Source organism: Chinchilla lanigera, unplaced genomic scaffold (genome assembly GCF_000276665.1).
Source record: "Chinchilla lanigera isolate Chin_1 unplaced genomic scaffold, ChiLan1.0 scaffold00006, whole genome shotgun sequence".
Lineage (NCBI taxonomy): Eukaryota > Metazoa > Chordata > Mammalia > Rodentia > Chinchillidae > Chinchilla > Chinchilla lanigera.
Window position 1 is genome coordinate 34,849,148 of NW_004955407.1, and position 15,998 is coordinate 34,865,145.

Below are 15,998 nucleotides of genomic sequence, written 5' to 3' on the forward strand. Positions count from 1 at the left end.
TTAAAGTTTGCTTCAGAAGAGACTGTTTAAAAATGACATTTATATTACTTCACGTTATGGTCTCAAAATGCATTTATTTTCCTACAAATGACTCAAATTGATCCTTTTTCATCAAGGAAAAGGAAAGAGAAAGGTAGACTGTGCAGATGGGAGGGGAAGCTAGGAATAGGAGGATAGAGAAGAGAAGGAGAAGTAAACACAGCTAAGATGCAATATGTGTATGTACCAATTCCCCATGATGAATTATTATAATGTATCACAAACATATATCAATAAAATGACTGTTATAAGAAAGACTCATTCTAATTTAAGTAAAAAAGATAAAAGATTTGCGTCTACACTGAGTAAATTACATATACACATGAAGTCTGAAGGAAAACATAAGAAAATTTTCTATGATAGAATATTATTTTTCATATATCTACTGGTATAATATTATTTATTCAAATAAAAAATTATAATATGGTTAAGAACATATCCCTTAGGTAACAAACAGAGGTTGGCTTCTGGGCAGAGAACTCCAATACTTTGGCTTGTTGGGCCTAAAATGTACCAGATCCTTCACAATACAGAACTGAGTAGCAGTTACCCAAACATGCTACTGTTATCTCCTTTGCTTCACCCTTCTTTTCTGTTGGTGACATGGACTTTTTGGAACTCGATTACGTACCGCCACAATCCTTTATGACAACATGAAGAGCCAAAGTTTTTGGAAACTGACTTTGGGGCTAAAAGTCACCTGTGAGTAAAACCTACCCTAAAGTTACACGAGGATATCAATAGCCCTTATCCCAGTGACAGGGAACACCTGCACTTAAAACGAAGGTAACAGTTTTAATTATGAAATGAGAGTGCAAAGCCTGCTAGAGCTATGACATCATATGGGACATGGGGATAACAAGGGCTGAAGATCTTCTGATTTTAAAATGTATCCAACTCCAGGGTTCAAGAGTTGTGGACCTATATTCTATCTTATTTTAGTACTTGGCATTATCATTGTCTTGCGTCAGCACCCAAAGGCCTTTAGGTGCTCTCCCGCATGAGCACAGCCACACGTAGCCCAAATCTGATCAGACCTCATTGTTAATCTCCTGACAATTTCTTAGCAAACTCAGTCCAGGAAAGTCATCCTTCCTGGCTGTTGATGGCTTATTGGAAATCTAAGAGCTGTGCTCAGAACCTTGGGCTACAATAGTGACAACAAGTTAATCTGATTTGTACCACTGTCAGTGCTCATCTGCCTAGGATATTCTATAATCTCTCCAGAATATATGAAAAGGAAGCCGGGTGTGGCAGCACATGCCTGTTTTTTCAGTTCTCTGGGAGGCCGAGGCAGGAGCACCACAAGTTCAACCCAAACCTGGGCAACTTAGCAAGTCCCTGCCTCAAAATTAAAAAGGGGCTAGGGATACATTGGGTTCAAGCCCCCGTATCCCAGACACAAAAAATACATGATAGGGATGTATCTACAACTTTTCCTATTTTAAAATGAGCAATAATAAGTTTTGGTGATTTGGCTTCAGAGTAAATTATTGCCCAATGATTTATACACCAAAAACATAGAATAATCTATTTTTACATTTATTTTTAGGAACTCTGGTAGTGGAAGAATGGGAAAATAATTAAACTTAGTGTATTTCAACTTTCACACATTTTTAATAGCATGCAATGTTGGTAAAAAAAGACAAGTCATTACATTTTGTAATATATATGGATCACGCATGCCAGTTGGGTGCGAGCAATTTGATATTCAAGTTCGCTTTTCCTTAAAAGAAGGAGTAGTTTCTGTCATTTCATATTCAAATTTTATCTCACGTCTTCCTCTGCACATTCATCAAATTTACGAAATAGGCTGGCATCGAAAACTCAGCCACTGAACACTCCGGAGTAAAGTACTCCCTGGATAAGGCATATTTTGGGCAACATATTAACTCTTTGGAAGCTTCTCAGGAGCCATTTAGCATATTTAAATAATAAGGCAGGAAATCAACATCAATTAATATTTTCTCTGTGCCCACAGGGTACTTGGCATCCTCTCTTGGACTCAGTAGGAAAGAGTCATTAACTGTCCCTGTTCTCAGAGGGCATTTTCCAGACAATAATACCAATCAGGTTCTTTTACCAAACCGCAGAAAGCCAACAGAAAAGTGTAATGTTAGCAAATTAAGAGACTGTGTTTTTTAAATGACTACTTTATATCAGCTAGGTTAAATTTGCGTCTTTGAGGTTCTGGAGCAAGGCTTGGGGAATATAATACCACAAGACAGAATGGATGGCGAGAAGAAAGTAGGAAAGAACAGAGGGAAGACCTGGTCCTCGTGCCGTGTACATGCAGCATAGCCTCTTCTCAGCGAGCTGGAAGCAGTTCACCCATGCAGTTACCCAGTCATTCCACTCAGTGTCCTCAGAGCTTGCTCCGGATTCTGAGGACAGAGCGGGAATAAGGTAGCCCTTTATTCCAAATACCTAATGGAGATTCCAGGGGTCCCTCCACCACTGGGTCACTGTGAAGATTAAAGAAGCTAGTCTGTGTTCCGTTGTCAAAATAATGGCTAGCACATGTGCTACATGGCACAAATACCATAATATTTATAAATAGTCTATTTTGGAGATAGACACATGAGTAGAATTTTCAGGGCAGCATGATAAGACAGAGCAGAGGATGCTGAAGAAACAGAGAATCCAGGCTGAGGGGAAGGGGCAGAGCAAGGGGCAGGGCAGGAAGAATCCACCAGGCAAAGGGCAGGATGGTCTGGTCAATAGCTCCGCGGGTGCACAGAACTCCAGGGCATGTGCCCTTTTTCCAACCTGGCCTGGAGTGATGGGCACAGAGTGGAGGGACATCTTCTCTCACGACCAAGGTGCATTCCTCCCAGCAAACCCCGTGTCCTCCAAGGGGCGCCACCCAAGCTTCCCAGCCAGGACGGAAGAGATCGGCTCCTCCTTCCTGCATAACCTCTCAGCAGAGCTGATTGTGTCTTGCCCAAAAGACCAGTCACTCCTGCTCCCCTAGGCACAGTTACAGCGCCAGGCTCTGCATGTGGCATTTCTTGGCCTTTGTCATGACTGTCTTAGAGACTGGGGAAGAGCCAGCCTGTGGAACAGACCCTGACACATTTACAGATCCCACCGGGCAAGGTGCTCCCGGGAGATGCTTCCCAGCATACGCAGATGTGGGCCAGGTGCTTTCAAAAAAGGGGAAAACGGGAGGCCGGCTGTTACCACAGAGTCCGAACAAAACCGCTAGTTTGGTTCTTGTTCCCTGAAGTAAGGCCCTCGATGAAAAGGGGAGGTGGCCATCTACAGTGCCCTCCTGGGATGTGGCAGTGCGAAATGTTGGGCGATGAGGGGACAGCAGCAGCTAGCCGAGGTCACGGCTGCAGAGTTTCCTGCGTCTCTTCAATGAACCCGCACGGTCTGCTGTGGGCCATATTCTGAGCCAGGATCTCAAGGATTCAACAAGGAGAGCCAGCTGTGGTAGCACATGCCTGTAATCCCAGCACTCTGAAAGGGACTCTCCGGTCCTGCCTGAGAAAAGGAAAGAAGTGACTTAGCAAGAGCCTGTCTCAAAATAAGATATCAAAAAGGGATGGGGATGCAACTAGTGCAAAAGCCAGGAGTTCAATCCCCACTACCAGAGAGACAGGAAGGAAAGAAGGAAGGAAGGAAAGAAGGAAGGAAGAAAGAAAGAAGAGGAAAAGAAAGAAAGAAAGAAAGAAAGAAAAAAAGAAAGAAAGAAAGAAAGAAAGAAAGAAAGAAAGAAAGAAAGAAAGAAAGAAAGAAAGAAAGAAAGAAAGAGAAAAGAAAGAAAGGAACAATTAGCTAGGCCAAACAGATGCACAAACGCTTGAAGTGCAGGGGCTAGGGACAAAGCTACCATCACACAGGCCATGAGGACAGGATGGCTAGTTCCACCTGCTGAGGCCTGGAAAGGTTCCCGAGGGAAGCGATCTGTGGCTGCGTGTGGTGGTTCAGGGCAGGAGCAGAAAGGAGTTCTGGTGGGTCCCATAGAAAGGCACAACCCCTCTCACAAGCAGTCACACAAACATAGATCACTGAAAGAGGCTTGGGGAAATTCATATTAGAGAAATTCACATAGAGACAGGAAGCGGTCAGGCGGAGGCTATGTGCAGAGGTACAGGAAGACTGGCCCAGGCCTTGAGATACCATGATGCCAAGCCTAAGAAATGGGGACACATTCTCCACTTGTGTCCCTGAGTTCCCTGAGCAGGCTGCACCCTGGGTCATCCTAGTGCTTCTCCTGGGTGTCTCCCTCCAAGCCCAGACCCTGCCCTGCCACAGCTGGGCTAAATGCCAAGAATGGCGTTGCTCTAAGAATGGAGTCCTGAGTTTCAACCCAAACTCTAGAACCCCTTCACTCCTCTTTTTCCTCAGTTTTCTCTCCTGCCCCAAGGTCTGGCCCTTTCAAAGCTCAAAAAAAACCAAAAAAGACCTTATTGGGTTGAGGGAAGCTACCCACCATGCCTTAAGAGATTTAGAGAAAATATAGAAGTAAAAAACAGCGACTAAGATTTAATCACTCTGCTATGTATAAATTGTGAAAACAAATACTTGATTCACAAACATTGTGTGAATTAACCTGTGGTTTTTAGTGTTCAAAGCTTCAGAAATCTCTCAAATTGGAAAGGTCTCTACAATCTACTACTGCTTATACTGTTGAAAAGAAACACTTGAGAATAATGTGTAATGCTACAAGATTCTGTACTTACAGAGCGGTGAAAGAAGCCTGTTCCAGATTCCTAGGACTGATTTCCTTGTGACAAAAGAGACACATGGAAGAGAAAGCCTTGTGCACCAGCTCCTCCTGCTCGCTGGCATGCTATCACGTGATGACATGAGGTTTGGAGCACAGGCAGCCATCTTGAGATCATGAGGGGAAGGCAAGGAGTTTTCTTCATAGTGGAGGGATGTCAGAACTAAAAAAGAACAAAATTTATAAGCTTGGTGCCATTGTTAAGCCATCAAATCTACCCTATGACCATTTACTTTAGAATTTTTGTAATGTAAAATGAGAGTTCTGTCTTGAGCTATTATCAATATGATTCCTACTGTTCTAACTGCATCCCACTTTATATAACTATGAAGTCAAATTAAATGATAGGGTTTTTTATTCTGAAAGTAAAATCTGAATATGTTTGATGACTAAATGAGTTGCTGGCTCTGGCCTTCGTTCTTAAGGTCCCCTCACAGAGTAATTAGTAACTTGGAGTTTTGACTTAATCCTGCTTCTTTCTTTGCTTCTTGGAGAAGGAAATAAAAATTTCTTCACTCATTTGGGTTCAGCATCAGAGGCCTGCGAATGAAACAAAATGAAAAGACCAGCAGGACAACAGCATCTAGATCTTCGTTCACATTAATGTCTTCACACGGCACAGGCAGCTTTATAGAAAAAATATGAAAACCCCGCGGGCGCTGATAGGCGTGGGGGTTTATATGCAATTTTCACATGGGGGGATAAATCTGTGAAGAAGTGAAAAGATAGGGGGCTGGGGATTTAGCTCAGCGGCAAAAGCGCCTGCCTGGCAAGCGGAAGGTCGTGAGTTCAGTTCCCGGTACCGGAGAAAAACCAAAAAAAAAAAAAAAAAAAAAAAAAAAATAATGGAAAAGGACTTGGGCTCCTGGGATAGTAAATTGTGGGAGAACAAATAGAAAAGACATAAGGGAACCCCTGGGACGTAAGGGGTATTTTAGTGAAGTTTATTTGAGCAGACTCTTGGCATTGTCTCCCTATCTGTAGGGAAGAGAATTTTCTCCTCTTTGTGGTACAGAAGGGAACCTTTCTCACAGGAATTCTCTGCCTTCTTTTAGGCAGGGAAGGCGAGGGCACAGGGCCCTTCCTACATTTACTTGCTCTTAATTGCTTTCATCTCACAATAATCAATATAATATAGCAACATATTTTGGGGTCACATCTTCTGATCCCTTTCATTCCCAAATTAGTAATCTACCTATCATCTTAGTTTTGTATTTAAAATATAAATAATTTATATTTTGTATGTAAATAATGTTTAGATTAGAAATATAAATATAATTTCATATTATTATCATAATTTCTAGTACTTAATCATGATGCTTGCCATATTTTGTATTTAAATTTTTTATTAGTACATGTTTGCACTACGTAATGTTTATGTTCTTCAGGGCAGTTGATGCATGTTCATAACATACCCTAACTTGTTTCTTCCATCCCTTTCTCTCCCCTCACTCCTCTCCCTCCTTCTCTTAATCCCCTTCCCATTTGAGAAAGCTCTGCCTCCCTACTTTCTATTACCTATCTTTTATTTTACTCTTTATTCATAATTTGGGTTTCTCATAACACACAAATGATGTGATATTTAAGCTTGAGTGTCTGATTTATTTCACTTAACATTATGGTCTCAGGATCTACATTCATTTTCCTACAAATTACTCAAATTTGTCTTTCTTTATGACACAGTAGCACTCCATGATATATAATTACTACATTTTCTTTATCCATTCATCTGTTTATAGAGGCATAGTTTATAATGGCTAAATCTTGACAGTACCCTATATATAAATTTAAAATTTTAAAGTAACATGTGATGATTATAACATAACCTCGAAAACCACCATCAAGAGTAAAATGAAACAAAAGCGGAGTGAAACTTCAGTAATTATAAAGTGAATTTACATTTTACCCGAGCTTCGTCCACGCATATGTATCAAGCATTTATTCCTTTCTCTTAATGAGAGGTGTTCTGTTATACAGACACAACATAGTCTGATTTTGATCCTTCTGCTGGTAGACATTTAGGATGTTTCCAGTCTGGAGCTATGATGAATAATGCTGCTATCAATGTTCTTGTACAAGTTATTTAAATGGACTTTTTTCTCATTTCATTTCTCCAGTGTGAAGAACAAGCAGAACTAGTAGTAAGACTGGGAACCAGAACGACAGTTGCTGCTCAGGGTGGCACAAAGGAATTCCTGCTGCCAAGGAAATGTTCTGTATCCTAACTGGCATGCTAACTACACAGAGATATATACTTTTAAAAATGCATCAAACTGTGCACTTTAATGTGTATACATTATACTCCCCTTTTAGAAACCACAAGAAAGCAAAAGAAAACCATCTGATAGAGTCCACATTTTTGATGAATAAAGAGCATTAGCACTCGGCATCCACTCCAGCCATTGTCTTGTGTTCCTGGCTGTGTTTGGCAATGTTCTATCGGAATGCTTGACTTACACAACTCAAAGGAGGAAAAGTTTATTTCAGCTCACAGTTTCAAATAGTTCGGTCAATGGTCAGCTGGCTCCAAGGCAAAAACACCATAGCAGAAAGAAATGGTGGAGAACAACTGTTACCTCATGGCAGCCAAGAACCAGCATGCAAGAGAAGAGCCCCCAGAATGATACACCATTAAAAGGCATGACCTTGGTGAACATGACTCTAGTGACCTACTTTCTCCAACTAGAGCCCACCTGCCAACTTCCTATTTAACATGAACTCATCAATGCACCCTCCCCATCCAGTCACCTCTCTAGGTGGCTCTAATCCAAGTTGGGTAATCAAAATTAACTCACATTTATGGCTCTGCAGAGGCAAGGAAGGTGACAACCATGTCTCTCAATAGCCCTTTGCATCAAGGAGTAACACCACCTTCTTCAAATTTGATATCTTTGTGAAAGATTTGCACAGAAGCAAGCAGAGGCGAGGTGGAGGCTGGCTTCCCGTTACTGGGAACATTGCTTTGGGCAGATAGTGTCGGGAGGTGGGAGGAGACTCCTATCCCCATTCTCATCAACAAAGATCAGGGCAACCAGGCCTATGGGGCCAGACATCATCCCAGTGTCCAGTCCCCAGTCTCAGGCATGCTGAGGGGCAGCAGGGAAGTGTCACCTGCAGAAAGAAGCTACAGCCTATTTTATTTTGTCTTGCAAATTCTGGACATTTTCAAGGACCCACAATAGTTGAAAGTACTGCATAGTCAAAGTCCATACATCTACCATCCAGGTTCCAAAGTTGTCAACTTTGTCTTCGACTTGCTTTAGCACACACCCATCATCTATTCATCTTTTACCTTCTTGTTTTCCAACTGATCAATAATGTGTGTATGTTATGAGATCTGGAACACAAGCCCTTCACACTGAGCTACATTTCCAGCCCTTTTTAAAACTTTTTAAATTTTGAAACAAGATCTTAATAAGTTACTAGGTGGCCTAAAATGGGCTCAGATCTGGGATCCTCCTGCCCCAGCTCTCCAGAGTACTGAAATTACAAGCATGCCCCATCACACCCACCTAATAGTTTGTACTTTAACTCAGCAGGTACAGTGATGGACTCCTTGTCTTCTCCTGCCTGAGGAAGTGGCTCCTCCAGAGGATCGATGTCCAAACTTGCTCTTGGAGTGCCCCCTCAGTCACTCTGGAAGCCCAACCTCCAGCCTTCCCAGCCATCCTAAGGGCCTTCCTTCCCAAAACAGCTTCTTGTACTCTACCATATCTTCCACAGGTCCAAAATAGCTCATGTAGGACTAAGAGATGTGATGCTATTTTGGCATGACAGTTGTGTTAGTTAATAAGTGATTTTATTAACTTAATAAAAGGAGCAGGAAGAAAATGCTCAGCTCAACTACAGAACACTTTCCAAGAAACTTGCCGTGATTGCCTGCCCCAGATGAATGAATGCATCCTGCATTCCACGTTGCGTAACTTGTACATAATCTAGTAAATTATGTTGGTTCAACGTATTAACCATTTCTATAATAAACCCCCATTTTCAATACCAAAATTATTTCAAATGGACCCAGGAGTTAACCATTATATGACTAGGTAAATAATTATGTATATTTACCTAGTCCTGACAGGGGTGGCCCTGCTTTGAAGGTTCCACCACCAGGCAGTTTTTCTTACTCCCATGCTCTGAGCTCCAACCTGTTTTCTTAGGCCACGTGCCAGCCCTCTCACTCACTGTTTTCCTTTTGTAGCATCCCTGAGTGGCCACATCTAATTACCTGCCTCTGTTGTCCCAGTGTCTCCCGGGCTTCAAACATTGTGTTAGCTGGGACTGTGGATATTTTGAGTAGTCAACCAAACCTGTATGTGTTATTGTTCATGCTGAAAGCACAAGTGTTTCCATGTCTACTTAATGGCTTAGTCTATTTTCTGTTGTATTAACAAAAGCATGAGACTGCATGATATATACAGGAAATCTATTCTGGCTCTTGATTCTGGAGCCTGGGGAAATCCAGGGGCAGGGGCTGGTGAGGGCTTTGTGCCACCTCAGTTGGTAGCAGAAGTGAAAGAATGAGCAGGTAGGTACATAAGAAAGGGACAAAACGTAAGGGTAGCCCCATGTCGTAACAAGTCAGTCTTGGGAACACTCACTAAGTCCTGAATGGGGCTAATCTCTCCTGAACCACCTGATTATCTTTTCAAGATCCCATCATCTCTCAGCTCTGCCAACCTGGGGGCTAATTTTCCAACACACAAACTCCAGGGGAAATATTCCAACCGTAACACACGCACTGTGTCACAAAACAGACAACTGGGTTATCAATTTCTGCTTAAAATATCTACAGCTGCTGTCACCTGCAGTTGAACTCTGAAACAGAAACAAAATCAGATCTCCCACCCACTCCACTCCCCAGCTCCACCTTCCAGAAACAGCCATCAAAAACAAGCGCTTGAATCCTTCCACCTGGGGGTCACGGCAACACATTCTGCCTTGTACTGGACTTCAAACTTCAGGACATGCAGCGCTCATTCATTATCTGGATTTGGTGTGATCTGTGTCAGCAACCTTCCCCCTCTTTCTGCCTATGGACATCTAGCATGTTTCAGCCGTTTACCATCACAGAAAATGGTATACTGAGCGTCTTTCACCTGACTACCTTATGTACAAGTTACGTGGAATGCAGGATGCCTTCCTAAAATCACGCAAATTGTTTCTCACTGCCTCACTATGTATGGAGCCAGCATGGTTCATTGCTCCATTTCACATTCTTTTTTTACTGTTTGCCATCTGCTAGATCAGAGAAAACTGAGTCAGGCATGATGGCACACACCTGTAATCCAAGCACTCTGGGAGAGTGAGATAGGAAGATGAAAATTTGAACCCAGCCTGGATCGCTAAACAACTTAGCAACACCCTGCCTCAAAATTTCAAAAGGGGCTGGAGGCTGGGGATGTGGCTCAGTGCAAAGGCCCTGAGTTCAGTCTCCAGTGCTATGGAAGGAAAGGAGTGAGGAAGGAAGGAAATCACAGAAAGAGGGGCTGGGGATTTAGCTCAGTGGCACAGCATCTGCCTGGCCAAGCGCAACATCATGAGTTTGATTCCTGGTATCGGAAAAAAAAAACAAAAAAAAAGAAATCACAGAAAGAGGAAAAAAAAGAAAAATGGTATTTTGTTTCTTAATCAAGTTTAAAAATTTGAATGATTTTATCATCCATTTACTATTTCTTTTTTCTATGCATTGCTTGTTTTTAATTTTAAATTGACTTGTAAAGTTTTTATATGTCAGTGAAATTCATCCTATGTGTTTGAAAATGCTTTCATAGGTCTTATAGTTTTGTCTTATAGTTTTATTTATAGAATTTTTTGTCATGCAGAAGGTTTCAACTTATAAGTAAATTTTAAGTTAAATTCACCAATTTTTCTCACTATTTAACTTCTGATTATATATAAAAATTAATATACATAATTATTTACCTAGTCATATAATGGTTAACTCCTGGGTCCATTTGAAATAATTTTGGTATTGAAAATGGGGGTTTATTATCGAAATGGTTAATACGTTGAACCAACATAATTTACTAGATTATGTTAGTTTATTGATAAAATGCTCCCTTTATGCATTTGAGATTTGCATCCTATAGATCTAGAGCAATTTCTGAGAGCCTATGCAATTGATGTCTCCTGTTCCTCCAGATCCAACACTCCAGTACTCTACGTAACGAGGTAAGACACTTCAGCGTGGTGCACATTGGTTCCCTGCTGCACTCTCTTCGAATCTCAGTGTGGTGTCTGAATTTTCATGATAATTCTCACACATCTGTTTCTCCAGGTGAACATTATTTCTCAAGTTCCATTCTGGAGAGAGAGGATGGATAATTGAGCATGGTTTAATTTTTAAGGAATTGACACCTTTAGATTATTGAATATACTGAGCCCTCATATCCAAAAATAAGCTAAGTCCTCTGCTTATGTGAGTCTTATTTTTCATGCTCCTTAATGACGCTTTCCTCTTAAGATTAAACATGTGTTAAAAATTTTATGCCTAGAATACTAGTATTTTGCTTCTATTCTAAATGTAATATTTTCCATTGTATTTTTTAATGGTTTCAAATAACCTGTGTAAGGAGATCAGCATGGCTCACCTTAATTTATGGTCTGCATCTCTGTTAAGAATGCATCAAAGTTGGGCCTTGGCCTTGGTATTCAACTAAAACCTTCTATTCAGTCATTAAAGGATCAAACAGCTCTACACCTGTACGTATCATTTTAGCATCCCTGAATTTCTTGTCTATGATCCATGACCCTGTGAATGTGATCATCAGCTAACCCATGTCATCAATCATGTCAGCATGCTATGTGATACAGAAGTAGAGCCAGTACCTCAGCATTTACTCTCAGGTACAGGAAGAAAAGAAATACAAGGAAGGCCTGATGTGTCAAAGTTCTATCATCAATTTAAGGATAGATAAGTAATAGTTATAGCATTCAAAACTGCCACCAAGAGAATAATATTAAATGTGCCCGTGTTATGTTAAGGTTACTATGGATATACTAATAATTGTACTTGCACCCTAATGGGCTCATGGATCCCCACGGGTTATCATCTTGAATGATGGTACAAATAAGTGAGTGAGTTAGACTAGATGCTGTCAAGAAAGTTTGAAGAAAGCAAACCAGAAGACAGAGATGCTGGATGCTCAAAATAACACAATTCCTCTCGGAATTGAGTTTCTGTAAGCTCCGGGAAGCGCAGAAAACCTCTCTCTCCTTTCAGACACTACCCGGGGAGAAACGCGGCCTGACTGTCTGCTGGTGATTCCATATCAACTCCAAGTGCAATAAACCTCATTAATTTCCTCTAATTGGGTAAAAAGTTTTGGAAAAGTCTAAAGTGGAGAAACATTTTCACAAAATTCAGCTTAATTTTAAGTTCATGTGGTAACAAGGATGACAGGGCCTAAGGAAGGGAAAGAGCTACATGTCTTAAGTAGAAATTTTAAGGGTTTTAATAATAGATTTAAAGAACACTAGGAATTAGGATCCTCACTGTTGCTCAGAAGCGTATTTAAACACAGAGTGGTGTTATAAGTGTTTAGAAATATCTGTTGGCCTTCAGCCTTATAAAGACTAAATATTTCCCTTTTTTATAATTTTAATTTTCTTGGCAAACCTGTCCCCACTTCTATTCCTAATAGTAAATCAATGCACTTCACCCACATTTTAAATTTATCTCAGATTCTGAATTAGTGGCTCTCTCACTGGTCAGGGTTGTACAGTTCTTTTCTAAAAATTCTCAACACTTTCATGCTCCTAGAAAATGCACTTGTCAATACAACCTGTGCGTCCTCTCATTTTCTTAAAAGCACGAACTGGGTTTCATTTTTCACTCTTGATTCTAAAACACTTGGAAAGCTTAAATGAGAAGGGGACCAGGGAAGGGGAGCAAATAAATCTAATCGTGGTGAAAAGGTGATGAGGAGAAAAAAAAAAATCTTTGCTTACATTTCCTCAGTTTGTTCTTCAAATAATCACTGACACAATCTTGACTGAGGACCAACCCTTGGTTTTCTAAGGCTGAGGTCACAGAGATCAGGAACAAAAGATACAATTACTTTGAAAGACAAATTTAAGCAATTAGTTCCCATCTTTTCCTCTCAATATCTCCTAAGATGTTAATAAGTTGCCAAACTGACTTCTCTGAATTCTATTTTTGTTCTTTCCTCATGACTACCCTGTAAGAGGCATGCAGATAAGCAGCTGGTTAAGAGCAATGACATGAGGAAAGTCCTTGAAAATATCATTCCTGGTCACTTAAGACTCACGGGCATTTCTAGCAGACTAACAACTCAGTCATAGATTGAAAGGGGTGAACTGTACAGGTAGTACTGGGGAAAGGCAACACTAAAACTGCGTAGTGTGATAATGGGTATCAATGCCACACCAGTGTCCTCAGGCTCTCGCTGTCCCTGCTGTGATCCGTACATGATTCTCTGCACGCACCATAGACAATGCAACTCCCACCATAGATTTCTCGCCTATAGACTTCTTTTGGGCAGAATATGGGAAGGCTGAAAGTGCTAGAGAGTTGACGGCCTCGAAGTAGCCATCAGCCCATAATGAATGAGAATCGGAGAGTGAGACAGCTCTAAAAACGTATTCAATTCTGCTTCCCACAGCACGGCTTGTAAATGAGTCACTGACTGTTCTCCATTCTGGAATACCTTGCCAACGGTGTTTATATAGCAAACAGCTTTGGAGGAGAAGGCAGGCATGCTTATCGCCTGCTATGTAAGCTTTGGGTTCCTTAACACAGCGTTCCAACCTACTAAAAGTGTAGACAAAATCTAGCCCTGTCTGCACCATGCCCATGAGGCCGAGGGACAAGGAAAACCAATTCAGTGATGCTCATGCAGCTTGCTGTACTGTGGTCATGGAATGCTTTGTCTCTGGCGTGGTCTTTCATATCTTCTGCCATAGCCCTGGCACCCTGGCAGACTGACCTGTTAGCTTGTAAATGTGGAGATCTCAGACCCTTCACAGTTCTTAGCTATACCTCTGACCTCGCAGAATTGAATTTCAGTTTACAATACTTTATTCTAAATTAGAATAATTGCTCTCTAAGAAACTTTAAAACTTTACTTCAATCTATTGTTCAGACAAGAACATAAGTAAATAGACTATTTTCAAAACTGGAACCTCCAGTGTTTTCAGAGGGCCATAACACTTTAAGTTGAACCACCCACAGCTCCAGAAATTGGCTATATATTAAGCCAATATATAATAAACTGACTGTCTAGATAGAAGAGTTGTTCATCTATCCAGGTGGTGGCAATGCTTCCCCTGAGAATGAATGCAGTCTAAAAATCAGGGTAAGTGGGGACTCCCAGTGTAGACAGTAGGTGAGTGTAGGGTGCTAGATAGAATAAATATAGTAATGTCCAGACACAATGAACTCAGACCATTTGCTTCTGTCTTATGAAGCTACAGTTCAATATTGATTTTTGTTTATTTATTCACTTATTTTTTACAGCACAGAAAAGACCATGTCATTAAGCATATGCATAGACAAATGGAGAGAAAATAGAATTAATAATGGGAAAAAGAAAAGGCGTTGAAAGCAGATCTTTTGCGTGAGGAAGGCGAAGGCCGAGAATGCGGCTAGCTGTGGACTGGCGATGTGCTTGAAGTGCGGAGGTTTTCACGCTTCTTCCCGGGTGGACAAGTGTGGAAGAGGACCCCAGGCACAGAACAGAAAGAGCAGACGTGAAGGGTCTCATCATCTCTCTGTAGCCCAGCAGAGAACAGATTACCCAGAATCGATTAGAGCCTAGTATGGCCCGAGGACCTCAGTTTTGTTTGCATTAAAAGTCCTCATGCGGAGTAAATAAAAGATATTTTATAAAAAGCTCTTTCTATCCATAAAAACTAAAGGCCTATCATGCTATCACAGGTTCTCTTAGTTGAATTTGCATTCTTCCCCTCATATCAGGTATGAAATATTCAGTTAAGATAGCACTGAAAACATTAGATTAGTGAACTTCACTATAGGTGTAATAATCTTTGCTTCAAGTCACAGACCAAAAAGACCCAAAGCCAGAGAGAGATAATTTCACCATACTTCATACGCTTTTCAGATTAATCTCAGAATGACACCAAAAGGCCAAGATAAGAAATGCAGGCAGCAAATGTAAGCAAATTCCTTCTTAGATAGGCATTGTTATATTAGAAACTAACATTCACATAGATGATAAAAAGGTAGCTATTAATAATGTCCTAGAATATTTCAATTTTCCATCATCTTGTTTGTTTGTTTAAGAACTTGGAGTTTCAAATAGAAATAGAGTGAACTCTCTCCGTGGAAACAGAATATTCATTACCTGGCCTGATTATGACGCTGAGGAGATAAGTTATTTGGACAAAAGCAGACATCTTCAGACAGTCACTTACTGAGTAGCCGCGGCACACCAGGCTTTGTGCTTGGTGGTACAAGTTCAGAGATCAGTGAACACAGTTGATGCCCCGAGAACTTGAATTCTGATAGTTTTCTTCCGAGATAAAAAAATAAATTGTGACTTAGTTTTTTCCAAACGCTCTACAAATCAGAATATGTTCAAAATTCCCTAAAAAGGAGAGAAATTAAGAGACATTTTTGAGTATTACTTGTTTATATTTTGTTGTCTTGGGAAATGAACCCAAGGCAACCCCTACATCTACCACTGAGGCACATCCCCAGACCCTTTTTAAAAATTTTAATCTAAGACAGGATCTCACTAAGTTTCCCAGGCTGGCCTTGAACTTGCACCACCATGCCTGGATAAAACAAGTTTTTCCAGACTGTTAACTACATACACTAACTATAGTAGGAGTTACTATTTTCTCCACTGAGGCAAGAATAACATAGAGGTTAAAGATTTTGATTTTCCCTTACTTTGTGTAGGATCTTTTCTGCTTTATTTGCTTTTTATCTTGAGATTTCTTTGGAAGAGCAAGGAGATGACCTGAGGTCTGCTGTTTGATTAGGCCTGAAAGAGGCAGTAGAACCTAAGGCCAAGGTTACCTTAAATTGGATAAAAGATAAGAGTCTGGATCTCTTATGGCCCAGCTTAGATCCCAGAGATCAGCTATAGATTGAGGATCAATCCCCAGCTGACGATAAGCAGGCTCCTTTACCTGTGATGTCCTTGGAGCTAAGGACAAAATGCTAAAAGTGATATAAACAGGTATCTCCCCAAAACTCCACACTGCACTAAATTGGAAAAAAAAATATATATATATA

At 40.8% G+C, this 15,998-nt stretch overlaps 2 long non-coding RNA genes across 2 annotated transcripts in view; one reads left to right on the top strand and one right to left on the bottom strand.

Moving 5' to 3' along the window:
- The window catches only part of LOC102003731, a 103,056-nt gene that overhangs the window by 18,984 nt on the left and 68,074 nt on the right, over positions 1–15,998 (bottom strand). The window contains exons 5-7 of the long non-coding RNA XR_259609.2: positions 15,170–15,342; positions 4,731–4,937; positions 2,809–3,528 (exon numbers count right to left, since the gene is read on the bottom strand). This is a non-coding gene — a long non-coding RNA (uncharacterized LOC102003731). The remainder of the gene's footprint in view (positions 1–2,808; positions 3,529–4,730; positions 4,938–15,169; positions 15,343–15,998) is intronic.
- On the top strand, positions 138–4,819 carry LOC102004039. The gene is made up of 3 exons (XR_001231203.1): positions 138–825; positions 2,227–2,445; positions 4,733–4,819. It is a non-coding gene; the product is annotated as an uncharacterized LOC102004039 (long non-coding RNA).